Source organism: Corapipo altera, unplaced genomic scaffold (assembly GCF_003945725.1).
Source record: "Corapipo altera isolate COAL_440 unplaced genomic scaffold, ASM394572v1 61286, whole genome shotgun sequence".
Classification (NCBI taxonomy): domain Eukaryota; kingdom Metazoa; phylum Chordata; class Aves; order Passeriformes; family Pipridae; genus Corapipo; species Corapipo altera.
The window spans coordinates 5,179,620-5,193,671 of NW_020884907.1; the positions used below are offsets into that span (position 1 = coordinate 5,179,620).

The 14,052-nt window shown below is 38.6% G+C and overlaps 1 pseudogene; it reads right to left on the reverse strand.

Annotated features, from left to right (window-relative positions):
* Window positions 1-6,528: 6,528 nt before the first annotated feature.
* On the reverse strand, window positions 6,529-13,412 carry LOC113951561 (annotated as a pseudogene).
* Between the last annotated feature and the right edge of the window lie 640 nt (window positions 13,413-14,052).

A 14,052-nucleotide genomic window follows, 5' to 3' on the forward strand; every position in this document is an offset into this window, starting at 1 on the left:
AGTGTCAGGCCTAGTAAATTTTTTGAACACCTTCAACTACTTCTCAACCAGATATCCCATTAGATCACCCCCTAAGTAGCAGATGCAAAAGTAACAATCTGTTGGTTTTAGGAAAACGGTGAAAATAGCTTGAATTATGTTTATACACACACACATACATATCTATCTAGGTGAAGACTGTCTCAGCCGGGCTTCAGAATCTATCTTTTTATGGAAGGAAACTATCAGCTATGGCTTCTGAAATGCCTTTCCAGTATTTTTTGAGTAGATTTAATTTAATGCCTGGCAGTGTTTATAAAGTGAAATACTACTACTTTTGTGGCTTCATGTGGAGATTTTTTACCTGTTTCACAGTGGCCACAATCACTGACTATAATCCTCCTTTGGAGTTCCCTTTGGTTTTACTTTATGCATGAATCTAATCAACAAACTTACAAGTCTCACTAAGAAAGACTTCTTGCTGTGAAAACTGAGCTAAAAAGAACACCACCTATATTTATCACAGAATCACAAAATATGCTGGGCTGGAAGGGATCCGCAAGGTGAGTCCAACTCTCAGTCCTGCACAGGGTCACACCATGTGCCTGAGAGCATCATCCAAATGCTTCTTGAACTCTGTCAGGCTTGGTACTGTGACTGCTTCCATGGGGAGCCTGTTCCAGTACCCAACTACCCTCCGGGCAAAAAACCCTTTTAATATCCAACCTAAACCTCCCCTGACACAACTTCAGGCCATTCCCTTGGGTCCTGTCATTCTTCACCACAGAGAAGAGATCAGTGTCTTGTCCTCCTCCTCCCCTCACAAGGAAGTTGTGACTGCAATGAGTTCTCAGTCTTCTTTTCTCCAGGCTGAACAGACCAAGCAACCTCAGTCAGTCCTCACTCAGTTTCCCCTCAAGGCCCTTCACCATCTTTGCTGCCCACCTTTGGACACTCTCTAATATCTTAATATCTTTCTTATATTGCAGTGATCAAAATTGCGTACAATATTCAAGGGGAGGGCTTACCAGAACAGAAGAAATCATTATTGATAGTTTCTTTACTGTAAATTCAGCAAGAAAAATGGAGGTTAATATAAAAAACTGCAGTGTTATCATTCTCTAGGAAACAGAAACAAGCATGGTATATAACTTGATAGAATCTGATAGAACAGAGTCAGTAAATAATTTCTTTGTTGTTACTGAGTTTAAAGGTGGAGTTAATCACTTTACTAAGACAGTAAAAAAACATAAGCAATATGTTCATCTAATTTCATCTCCTGTTTTGCTTATGAAATATTTGTAAGTTGATCCTGGAATTCAACCATGTAGTTTTTTCTACGTAACTGGCATCATAAATTTAACATAACTTCTTATCTGGTGATTTAGTATGAGCACCTCAGAATTATCTACATTTTGTTACAGTACAGAATACTGTAACAGAATGCTGACTTCATTAAGATACTGAATATTCTTGAACAATTTGGAATATTTTTATTTCTTTTCCCTTGGTGAAATCTTTGACCTTTTTTTGCTTATTTAGTTGTTTTCTTCCATGTATCAGTAGAAATGAATTTTTCTCAGGTAAAGAAATCTCAAAGACATTTTGGAAGGGAGAATTTTTTTCTTTTATCTTTAGTAAGTTATAATAGGTAGATAGCCTTTCTTTGGTTGGGAGGTTGGAGATTATCAGTGGGGACAAGTAGGCTTGCAGATTATCAGTAGGAACAGCTATGTGAAACAAAAAATATCAGAAGAGAAGAATGCATCAACAAAGCTAATGAAGAAGTCCAAGGGATCTGTTATAATACTAGATGTTGTGATTATCCATGAAATTTCACGGTTAATTCACTCCCTGGCTCTGTTTTGAACCACTAAAATGGGGTCCATCATAGATATGTCTCTTCCAGAGGTGGCAAGTGGTAAAGCAGCATCAACACTAGCTCCAGGCCACTTGACACTTGGCTTTAACACAACTGAGCAGTGCTTGTCTCTTGTTTAGTGGTATAGACATAACAAGAGAGCTACCCAAAGTTAAGCATCCAGTGATCTTGATTTTCACCTAACCTCGCTGTTAGCTCCAAGCTTGTGCAAGCTTGTTCCTTCATCTTTTTTACAATACTTCAAGATGTATGGGTGAGAAGTGCTGTTCAAGCACTAAATGTTGACTAATTACTATTATTACAAACATTGCAAGGTTGGCTTGCTGGGGGTGTTCAGTGTGAGGGCCCTAATCACAGATAATGAGAGATCAGTGGGAAATTACATTGGTTCCTGCGGTGACACACTGCAGTACAGAAAATGCTTTATTTTTCCCCTCCTAAAAGACTAATTGCTCTGTGCTATTGTTTAACATCCTGCAATTGCAAGTACTTTCGCAGGAAAAGTAGTTGTTTTTTTGGATTGGCGTGTAAGTGTGCATTTAGAAAAGGCTTAATGTGAAACTGTGAACAACAAAGGAAAGTAGAAGGAAACCCAAAGGTGACATATGCCCCTCTTAGAGAGCCTGAGATTCCTATGCATAAATTAACATAATTAACATTAACCTGAGTTATATATATACAGTGAAAAGGCTAGTATCCCATCTACAGAATACAACCATGCAAACGTAGTGAATGACTATGCAGTGTGACATGTCAGTACCCTCCTGTGTATTGAACTGGAACTTAATTCCAGATGGCAAACAGTAAGAAAGTTTTAAATATGCCTTTGGATTTTATCAGGTTGCAATTCTGGGATTATCTGGAGAAAGATACAATAGAAAAAGAAAAGAGGCTTATAATGGACGTAGTTATATGCACACAGAAATAGTTTGCTACAGAATCATTTAATAAAATGAAGAATTGTGCTAAATGTGTTTATTATGATCATTTCCCCTACTTTTGTTATTGCTGCAGTCTGATGGGGAGCTGTGTGACTTCAGATAACATCTAGACAGTGACTTCAAGAGCAATAACTGAAGGTGAGACATTGCAGATATTAGGATAATTAGCACTGCTGCTCTGTGTCAACATATCTTAAAGCATGATAAACTGTCAATGTGAAGGTATTAGAACAAAATATTTTTTAAGCTTATGAACAAATTACACAAAAAAGGCTTATTTTAAAAAGTTCTTTTTGAGTTTGAAATGGCTAAGTGAAGAAATGTAAGTTCTCAGATGAAAGCATTACCAAGAAAAGTCTGAAGATTAATTACATATGCTGAAAATACAACCAAAAAACAGTAGAAGAGCTTATGCTGATGTTAAGGAGAAAATTGTTTCCTTAGAGCAAAGTACATACAGATTCTTTTGTGCCAAATGGGAAAAAAAAAATCTCAGTACTTGTCTTTTGTTACTGTGCTCACTTCCCTGTAATTTTATATACTGAATTTAATGTTGTTAGACCCTGTGCTCTTGTCATAGAGAAGTCTAATTGTGAATTAATGGGCATGCCTGTAAGCATTCTGCAGAATCGTATGTATTGAAATTCACAAATATGAATTCTCATTACTTTCAGTATGCTAGTTTGTAGGAAACTGTGTCTTACACTCCTACCAAATCTAACCTGCATATTCTAATATTCTATCCTATATTCAATACTGCTTACGAGTGATACCAGTGAGGCACTAGTTCTCAAAAATTGCACAGGTAATATTTCTATCCTCTGAAGTGGATATTAGTAAAACTGGGAATTTTTACATATAGAGAAAGACTGCAGAGCCAGGACAACAAACTTAGACTGATTTATCCTCCTGACAGCTGCGGTTAATTCATGAGAAGCACTTGTATCCACTGCAGCCATGGAGAGCAGTGGTGTCACCAGGATCAAGCCAGTCCACCTCTGGCCTTGTCACACAGGCAGTCCATCACTTTCTGTGGTAGAGTAGGGAACCTGCCTGAAATTCCAAGCAGTAGAGAAGTACCAGTCCAAAATCTGCTCTTTTTCTTGATCTTTTTTTTGTTCCTTGAATGACAGTTTCTGGATAGAAGATGAGGGCTAAAACACAGGCTATAGTACAGCTACATCTATTAACATAGCCCTTAAGTAGTGATCCTGATGTATCCTGAAAGAGAAACTCAGAAGTTTGTGACATCTGAGACACCTCAGAAACAAATTTAACAGTCTTTGCTGCATAAACAGGCAAATTGAAATGCTTACCAATATTTGACAATGGATTTTTTTGAGTAGGAGAGAAAGATACTGAAAATAACCCACCAGTCCCTTTCATTTCAGGAGAATGTCCTTGCACTGTGAAGAAAAAGTGATAGAAGCTTCCAAACATGTGTTGTAGGGACACATTTCAGATACATCACCTTAATTTCCCTCCCTCTACTGCATTTCCTTTTATTTAAAGTTTGATGGGAGGCTGAAGAGGAAGGATAGGAGATTGGCTAAGGAAACAAGGAGAAACCACATTTTAGGCCATTACAAATCTTTACTAAAGGAAATTGTTACATGATTGCTGAGACTGGATCTCTCATTCCAGCCATATGGACTAAATTTTTGTGTTATCCGAGACTTTGCTGCCCTTCAAGTTGTATTTTTCCCCCCAAGATTCATACACATCTTTACATTTCCATACTGAAACTAGCAACTCATGTGTTTCATTTCAGCTCCTTTTTTGTTCCTAAGAAAATAAAGTTTTTCACAAAAGCAACATCCAGTTTTCATTTGAAACTTGTGATTCTTTCCTCTTGATTTTTTTCTTTCGGTCATTGGACTGTTTCTACCAGGTTGTGCTGCCAATTTCAATCTTCACATCATGGTTTATTCCTCTTAAACATGGTTCACAGAGCCGTGGCTGGGTCTTCTGGCTGGGTTTTTGTCATTGGTTTATCATCGCTACAGGCTGCCATGACCATGTGCTTTGATTATAAAACTACTTGCTATTTGCCATGTGACTTCTCTAAACATGGTTTCTTGATATCATTTCACTTCAGAAATACATATTTACTTGCTGTGCACCCTGTTCTCTTATGTTACAAAGGGGAATTTTTGTACAACAGATGATTTACGCAATGCTTCACTGTACCTTTTCTCTTGCATTTTCCCCAAGTCTTCTATTATAGGTAATTGATGCGCTGAAACATGCATTTAGCCGTGGTATCTTAGACTTGGCATGAGGAATAAAAGAATTAATATTTATGATACTAAAAGAGCAACTCTGAACAGTGCATTCAAAAATTTAATTTGGCTCCATATGTTTACTAGGGAGTGGTCTACGGCTAGAGAGTTATGATCTGAAAATTTAATTTGGAGATGTTGCTAAGGGTATGTTTAATCTCTGTCTAACTGCAAAGCTGTCTCACATAAAAATTGCTTTGGTTTTATTAGGCAGATCATGACAACAGCTGAGGTCAGCAGAGGTAGCAACTGGATGTCTACAGCAAGACAGTGTGATCTAATTCCTTCCCACAGGAACAGTGGAAATACAGTCTGCAGGCCAATCATCTTGATTGGTGCAGGCTTTCTTCCAAGCACAAGTGAAATTTTGGAATACTAGGGGCTAGAGGCAAAGAAGGGAGATTAGAAGACAAAGAATCTTTGCACGAGATCGGGGAATTTTTCTATATGGGTTTTACAATTAAATGTTCCTCTGGACATGTAAAACTAATTTCGTCCTGAAATAGGCAGGTAAGTAGATAAAATGCGTTATGCAAACTCTTCCTTTTACTTTACTCCTATTATCCCCCCTTTTAAAGACATTTTGTCTGTGGATAATATTATGTCTGTAGCATAATATTCTTTCCCTTATATATAGGAGAGGCTTAAGGCAAAAAAAACATCTGTCCATGGCACAAAACCATGCTGATTGCTTTCATTAGAAGGTAGGATTATCAGAAAAGTAGAGCTACGCAAAGCAAAGCTCTACAGAGCTGTGTTAGAGGTGCACAGAAGCACTTTTCCTGCCAGTGTCAGAGGGTATCGAGCATATCAGAGCTAGTCTCCACTCATACTTAGTCAGATACAGACTTGGGCTGATGGGGGAAGTTTGACCAGTCTGGACACGAGAAGTGCTGAGAGCTGCCCAGCATTAGATATAAATGTGGCAGAGAAATATCTAGTTTAAACCCATAACCCTTGAAAAAAGGCAGAGGAGCTACCCATGGGCATGTGTGAGAGAAAATTTTACTGCTGCCAGCTCAGTGTGTGATGGGCATGGCCAGCCCTGTTTGGAAGCTGAATATCTCAGCTGGCTTACTGAGAAACAGAGTCTTTGTCACGGTCACAGTATATTAACATATATTTCATCATTAATGTAGCTACACAGCCTCTGCACAAGAGCTGGCTTCAACCTGGCCAGCCTGAATACAGGTGGAATAGAAAGTTCTCCACCCACACTTGACTGCTACTTGATCTATTCCTAAACAACTACATATAATAAGTGGAAGAGAAAGAAGACGGAAAGGAGGGAAGGGAAGTAGTGAAAATTAGAGTAAATATAAACAGCTTGCAAAACAGAAGTAGTAATCATAGCTCTCCAGTTTTTTAGTTTCCATTTTCTTTTGCTACAGATTACTTTAAACATTTTTCTAAAACAATTTGCATACAAACTCTAAATGGCTGGGCTACTACCATCTGGTGACTTGCATGAGAAATACAGCCTGGTTCTTTATGAAGTTACTTGGTGAAAATCATTCTTCTTGGAAATTAACTATTTCCCATCAGAAACAAGAAGAGTCACTGAGAAATTTTCTTGAGCCTTGGAGATGCATGTGGTCCTCAGACAGCGTCAAACCCACCACTCACAGTGCTGTCAGGCTCAGACTTGGTACTACTGGTAAAAAGAAGTTTTGTACTATGAAATTCGTGCTACCACAAAGTAGTAGGAAAACAACCCAGATCTGATCACTGATCATTTGGAAAAAGTTCACTTTCTTTCATCTGCCTCTCTGTAGCTGAATATGTTGACACACAGATAGCAGACCTATACTGGTTTACTACGTCACCTCTTAGCCTTGATTTCCATATGTCACAGAACAATCCAGCAATTCGTCAGTTATTTATATGTTAAAAAGTTTCATTACTTGCTAGCACACACATATTGTAAATAGAGATATCTCTGAGTATAGTTTAGACTATGTTGTTAATGACAACCCACATTTTCATTTGGGAGTTAACCCACATTTTCATTTGGGAGTTTAAGAATATGGGGATTTCAGAAGTCATTTTCTTAATTCCCTAGTTTCTTTCTAACACTATTTTTCCTGTACTGAGACCTCTGTCATAAGGGTTTTGTCTTTGAAGAAGTTCTTAAAAATGATACAGTTGTAGAGACCACTAGAGTAGGCCTCCTCACTTAAAGCTAAAAGGATGTCTTTCAGAGTGATTTGATTTTTCTTCTATATATATACACCATGATAGATATCTTACCTGTGTGAGCTGGATTTATGAAGCAGCAGTAGCCACTTGTGTTAAATACTGTTCTCTGTTTCCAGTGGAATAGCAAAAGAGTCCATAATCAGAAAACCAGCAGACTTATCCTCGCTTGTTGCTCCTTTTGTGTCAGTTACTTCTTCTACTCTGTTTTACTTCTTGCTAGCAGATGGGAAATCCTTGCACAGCAAGTAGAAGTGCTTCCTGAAGTTTTTCCTCCTTCCTTTTTCTCCAGCTGAGAGGAAGTGTTGCTACCAGGTAGACTCTCTACTTGTCACCTACTGTGGAACAGGAAATAACCATATGGACATTCATACATCAAACAGCAGGGAAGATTTCTGAAATGGTAGATTAGCGTGTAAGTACCAAATAAAGATATTATTAATTTTTTTTTACAAGTAATGCTCTTCTTACTGCTTCTGTCTCATTTCTGTCTTGAGGTTGTCTGTACAGAAATCCTTTAAAATAAGTATTTCAGATTCTGAGGCCTACACATAAAACTGAAACTTGATAGCCATCACTGCTAACATCACAGTTGCCTTCTGGCCAGCACACAGTGATAAACATGTAACAGGTAGACCAAAGGACTGCTGAAATCTTGCTCAAAACCACAGAATAGTTTGAGTTGGAAGAGACCCATAAGGATCGTTGAGTCCAACTCTGAAATAAATAGCCCATGCAGGGATTGAACCCACAACCATGGCAGCCTCAGCACCATGCTCTAACCTACTGGGCTAAACTCATAACACTGTATAATGTGTTGACATTGAAGACTTTGAGCTGTACCTAAGGAGAAGACATTTCTTTTCTGTGTTGAAGTTGTTAGATTCAAAGTACTTTGAGGCACTTTCCCCAGTTTTAGAGTTCTGCTTTTCATTTAACACTTTTAACAGATTAGAAAAATGGTGGCTGCCCAGGGAAGCCTGGAGGTAGTTAAAAACCCCACGCTTGGGGATATGACTCAGTGGTGGACTTGGCAGTGTTAGGTGTGTGGTTGGACTCAGTGATATTGTCATTTCCAACCTTAAGTGATTCTATAATTTTGTGATTCTATATTTTTATTTTTCTATCTCCATTTTCTTTGTAAATTGGTCAGGCTTCATCCCTAAGGTTAATCCAAAAAACTGAATATGTATATGTCTTCCTTTCCTTATAATCTCTGGCAGGAAACACTAAGCTGGGTTTCCTGACATCTGGATAAACTGTCAAGAACTATTATACTGCAGTTGTGTTATATGGAGTTGATAAGGAATTAATTGCAAGCACTAACAGTCCCATGGTATTCTGTTTCTTAATATTAAGAAAAGCCATGTCAGTGGAAACTGACGCTTTCATTGTTTTTTAATTCAACAATGCGGTTGAGTTTTATTGAAATTTCTTCAAAAAATGCTGGTCTGTGCAATCTACTGAAAAGCAACAAGAAAAGTCTGATTCAACATGATTGAACATCTGCCTGACAGAAGCATTCAGTTACTCCACCGACTGCAATTAAAGAGTTCAATTGTTTAAAGTTTAACACATTTTAAGTGCTTTTCTGAGTGGTACATATTTTAAACTGATGTCACTCAAATACCATGAACATAACAATAGCTCTAGACATCCTTATAATTAGACTTATTGAAACAAAGTACTTAAGTCTACAAATGCCTAGGCTATGCAATTTTCCACGCTGTGTTTCTGGTCTTCTTTCTTTCAGTACAATAAAATCAGAATGTCAGTATAAGATTTCCTCAGATTTCTCATGACACCTTTATAATGATTTTGCTTTGTTATATCCTCTTTCTGACTTTACAGTGTTTAGGTGCCATCTACTTATCTTTCTATAAAAAACTCCAAGGAATTTAATTAACTTATTTAAATGGGCTCATTATCTAGACTGAGAAAGGCCTCCTCATTGTTGCCAAAACCAGGCAATCACTTACACTTTACCCTCCAAGTTTTCATGCAGGGCATCCTACATCTGCAGAAAGAACCAGGGACTTCAGTCAGAATAATTCATTCATGCCACATGCTGCCTTTGCTCAGAATTGCAAATTTTGGCATGGGGTGCTTTGTTTTTGTTCTTTAATGTCAATTTTCCCCAGCTCACAAACCTCCAAATCTCAGGATGTCTGAAGGCATCCCTACCTGCATGATATTTAAATAAGAAAAGATGGAATAAATACGAGGTATGATTGATTCATGGAAAATTGTAATATTTTAAAAGTGTGTATACATATTCTAGGTGTGCCACAGTTATGTACACTTCTTGAGCTGAATAAAATGTTCAGCTAAATAAAATTCTCAGTAATTTTTTTGATTTGGAGTCCTACTCAAATTATAATCACATAGTTATGCAACAGCCCTGCAACGATGCTGTCAAAATGCTATTTATGAATATTAATTATTTTTTAGTAAACAAACAATTGTTTGGTTTCAGACAATTGCTTATTACAGCAACTCTTTTAATTTGCATGCAGTGATCATAGAATAACCTCACAGAATCTAGATCCAGTTACGAAAACGTGCTACCCTTCTCACCTACCCACGTAATTAATTTACTGTCACTTGTTACCTCTAGAGTGTGTTGGGGATAGCTGGAAACTGCAGAGATGAGCTCCAGAAACATCTGTCTATTTTTACTGTCTCCATTTACTTCAAACGGGTGGGTGTCTAGTCTTCTCTCACAAAACCCTGCTCACTGGAGGCCTCTGCAAAATTATGCAGGTGTGAAATGTGTGCAAGTGGAGAGGCAGGCTGAGATTTCCCAACCCATGGGAGGCACTGTAACAACTGGTTCCCGTTTGGGGCGTCCCCAGCCCAACTCCAAAGCTAAGATCTTCTCCTGAGTGCTGTCCTCTGCTTGGAAAGCTGCAAATGTTACAAACCTGATAGATGATGAAATTTGATGACTACATCACAGTAAATGAGATCAGGTGTCAGCCTTGATCACAGAATGTGATTGTTGGTGTCAGTTTGTATATTTTTTAAGTACCTTCACCATATCAACTTGCAATTTTACTTTTTCTGAAGTCTTCCTCACTGAAAAGAGAATCAGATGCTAAATCATCTGGAGAGAGAAAGAAGGGATTTTTTTTCTACTACTGAAAATAAAACCCAAAAGGTTAAAATTATGTGCAATTATGAAAATTAAGCTGTACATAGTATGTGTAAAAGTAATTAATTAAAGGACTGTATGTTGCTGTAGCAAGAAAAGCCCACAAGAATCAATTAGATGACAAACTGCCTTTCCATGAAGTGTCTGATACAAAATCTCCCGTTCTTCTCTTTTCTCACACATCATCTTAGCTCAGGGTGTATTTTCTGAGGGCAGCACACATTGAGTGGGCAATTTTCTCTTGAACTGAATGATGATTTAAAGGGTAATTTGCACACTGTAGAGTTGATTACATATTTTAAAAAAAAAAAAACAATCAGCAACTAACAGAAGTTAATAATGAAATAGATACAAACCAAGCTTTGGAAATTAAGAAAACAGCTCCATCAGGAAGTTAGTCATAGCCAGAGTCTGAAATGGAAGGAAAAATTTAAACATGAAAGGGTTCTAAAATGCAGCTGCTTTTTGGTGTAACTTGAAACACCTCCTACGAACTCACAGAAAGCTAAGTATCATAACGCAAATAATAATTTTGGTTTAAAAAAAACCCTGTTACTGAATTATTTTAAATCACGTGAAGGGAACCAGTCTTGAAATAACCTGATACTAACTGGAAAACTCTTCTGGTCTCTCCAAACTCACCTGCATCTGATGAGTAGAAACCACAAGTATTAGAGACAGAATTCTCCAGGTTTAAAAGTTTCTTTACAGAGTGTACTTAGCTAACAATAATTTATTCAGTTTGACCCAAATTACAGTAATTTGCACAGTTTGGTAGTTCAGTACATTGGAGCATGGTGTTAATAATGCCAAGGTGGTGGGCTCAATCCTGGCATGGGCCATTCACTTAAGCGTTGGACTCAGTGATTCTTCTGGGTCCCTTCCAGCTCAGAATATTCATTGACTCTGTGATTTAATGCATAGCCAAGATCAAAATGGAGTTTCTGTCCTGTCTTTACTTGGCAATAGCTTAACTTGCTGCTCATTGTTTGCTTTGGCTGCTCTTTGTCTGCTTTTATCTCCAGGACACTGTCTCTCTACTTCTGAGAAACATCCCCACATTTTTCTGGCTTCTTCCTGCACCTCCTGCTTTGATTTAGCTCGCTGAAGTAACTGAAGCTGTACCTGCAATTCTATGACACTCTTGCTCCTTGTGAATTGCTTGGTTCAGGTGATCGTTCTTTAACTTCAGTTCGTCATTCTGACTCTGAAAATCTTCCATGATGACCTGCAGTTCCTTCCCATCTTCATTCCACTTTCACTCTCAGAAGAACATTCCTCAGTTTCACTTCAGCCATGCAGCTAGTTACTTTCCATTTCAGCTATTTCTTTTCAAAGGTGGTCAATTTCTTCCTTCTCTGAGGCAACCTATCTCTGCAGAAACTGCTCCATAGCCAGCAGTTCTTCTTGTTCTATTAAAATCTCATCTTCCAGTGCAAGCAGAATACTTACAACTTCCTCATTCTCACTGATTTCTTCTTTAGAGACATCTTCCTTTGAAAGACTAGCAATTTATTGTGAAATCTTTGCTTAACACTCCTGTCTCTTAGCTTCTCTTAGCTTCCTCTTAAGAGCTGTTAAGATTCTTTGCACCTTGCAGAGTCTCTCTTCTTTGGACAAGTCTTTCACCCCTTACTGCAAATCTCTGTGTAAACAGTTCAGCAGAAACTCCTGTCAACTCATTTCTTCTTTGATGCTTTCTTATGTTTCTGGAAGTGCTGGCATTGTTGCCATATTTGACCAGTGAAGAGGTTTGGTTGCATGCTTTAGGGTCACATTCCCAAAGAATTCTTGAACATGTATAAAAAATACATACAGGACATGGTTACTTTTCTGAACAGTAAGGCTGAGCACTATAGAAATATTCTGGATGTTAATTTTTGTTTCCAGTTCCTTTGCAACAACATCATATGTATGCATAATTAGCTAAGACATTAGGAGATAGCTACATGCTGACAACTCTTTCAGCTGCCTCTGGCACTTTCTCAGCTTTTGTGCTTTATCCACAGGCGTCTTCAAGTCGGGCATAAGCTCTTTGGTAAGCACATTTTCAGGCAGCTGTCATAGGTACTGTTTTAGCAAGTTGGCTACTGTAGTGGACTTGTATTCTTCCAGTTTAGGAGATTCTTCTGTCTTAAGCTGCTTTTAGCTGAACAACTTTTGATTTTATTCATGAAACTCTATAGATGCCTTCACATTTCATGCCATACTTCTCTATGAAACCTATACATTATGGAAAACTGCTGGCTGGAGGGTGCCATTAAACACCATGGTCCTGTTTACCACATCAGATGAATGCCAAACACATATCTATGACTTGGAACATCCACTTGAGATATTTCTGTCTTTTGAATTAACTTTTTCTTTTTATTCTTCTCTGTCCACTGTTTTACGATGTCTGTTGCAGTTAAGTCTTTTGACTTCTTTTCTCTATATTTGTCTTCCTTATGCTTGTCTTCCTTGTGGTTTTCATCTTTGGGTTTCTCTTTTGTTTCAAAATTCTTTTCATTTTTTTTTTTTCAACAGCTGGGTTTCTAAAAGACATTTATTATCTCGCACTGCTTCAACTTTGAAGGACTTTCAGCATCATCACTGGAACTGTCCAGTGAAATCCTTATATTCTTTTTTCTTTCTTAAATTTTCCTTTTTTCTTCCCATGCTCCTTTTCATCATTAGATACTATATCTGGAGGGTCATGCAAGGTGTCATGAGGTGATAAAGGCTCACTGGTGCAGTACCATCCAGAGAATTTTGAAGGAATGATTTCTCCAGAACTGGGAGCATGAGCAAGACCCCCACTGTGTTCTACTTGACGATGTTCACTGCCAGTGGGAAGCAGGAAGCACTTGGTCATTCTGGTTCCCTGATATCAAAGTGAAATCTTCTACTGCCTGTCAATGACACTGTCAGGGACCTGCTCTCTGGGACAGCAGCTCCGCTTCAGCTTCACACACAAGGCCTCGCCTGGCTCCCCGTTCTGCCTCTGTTGTCAGGCTACAAAGATGGTGAAGGGCCCTGAGGGGAAACTGTGCAACGAGTGGCTGAGATCACCTGGTCTGTTCAGCCTGGAGAGGAGGAGGCTGAGGAGAGATTTCATTGCAGTCTTCAACATCCTTAGGAAGGGATGTGAAGGGGCAGGCACCGATCTCTTCCCTCTAGTGACCAGTGACAGGGCCCAAGGGAATGGCATGAAGCTGTAGCAGGGGAGGTTTAGACATTAGGAAAAAGTTTTTCACCCAGAGGCTGGTTGGGCACTGGAACAGGCTCCTCAACACCAAGCCTGACAGAGTTCAAGAAGCATTTAGATGGCACTCTCAAACACATGATGCGACTCTTGGGGTTGGTCCTAATGCAGGGCCAGGAGCTGGACTTTGATGATCCTTGTGGGGCCCTTCCAACTCTGTATTTCTGTGATTCTGTGAAAATTTCTGCCAATCTCACCTCCTTTTCTCTTTGCTATTCATACTGAGTGTAATAATCCCACTGAAAGTGTGGATCATACTTTCTAAATGTTCTGTAACAGCTTGAAGCCACCATCAGCTGAAAGGAGCTGAAAGGCAATTTACAATAATTTGGTGTAGCATTACGGAGCAAACCTTCTGTGTGTGCAGGCAGTAG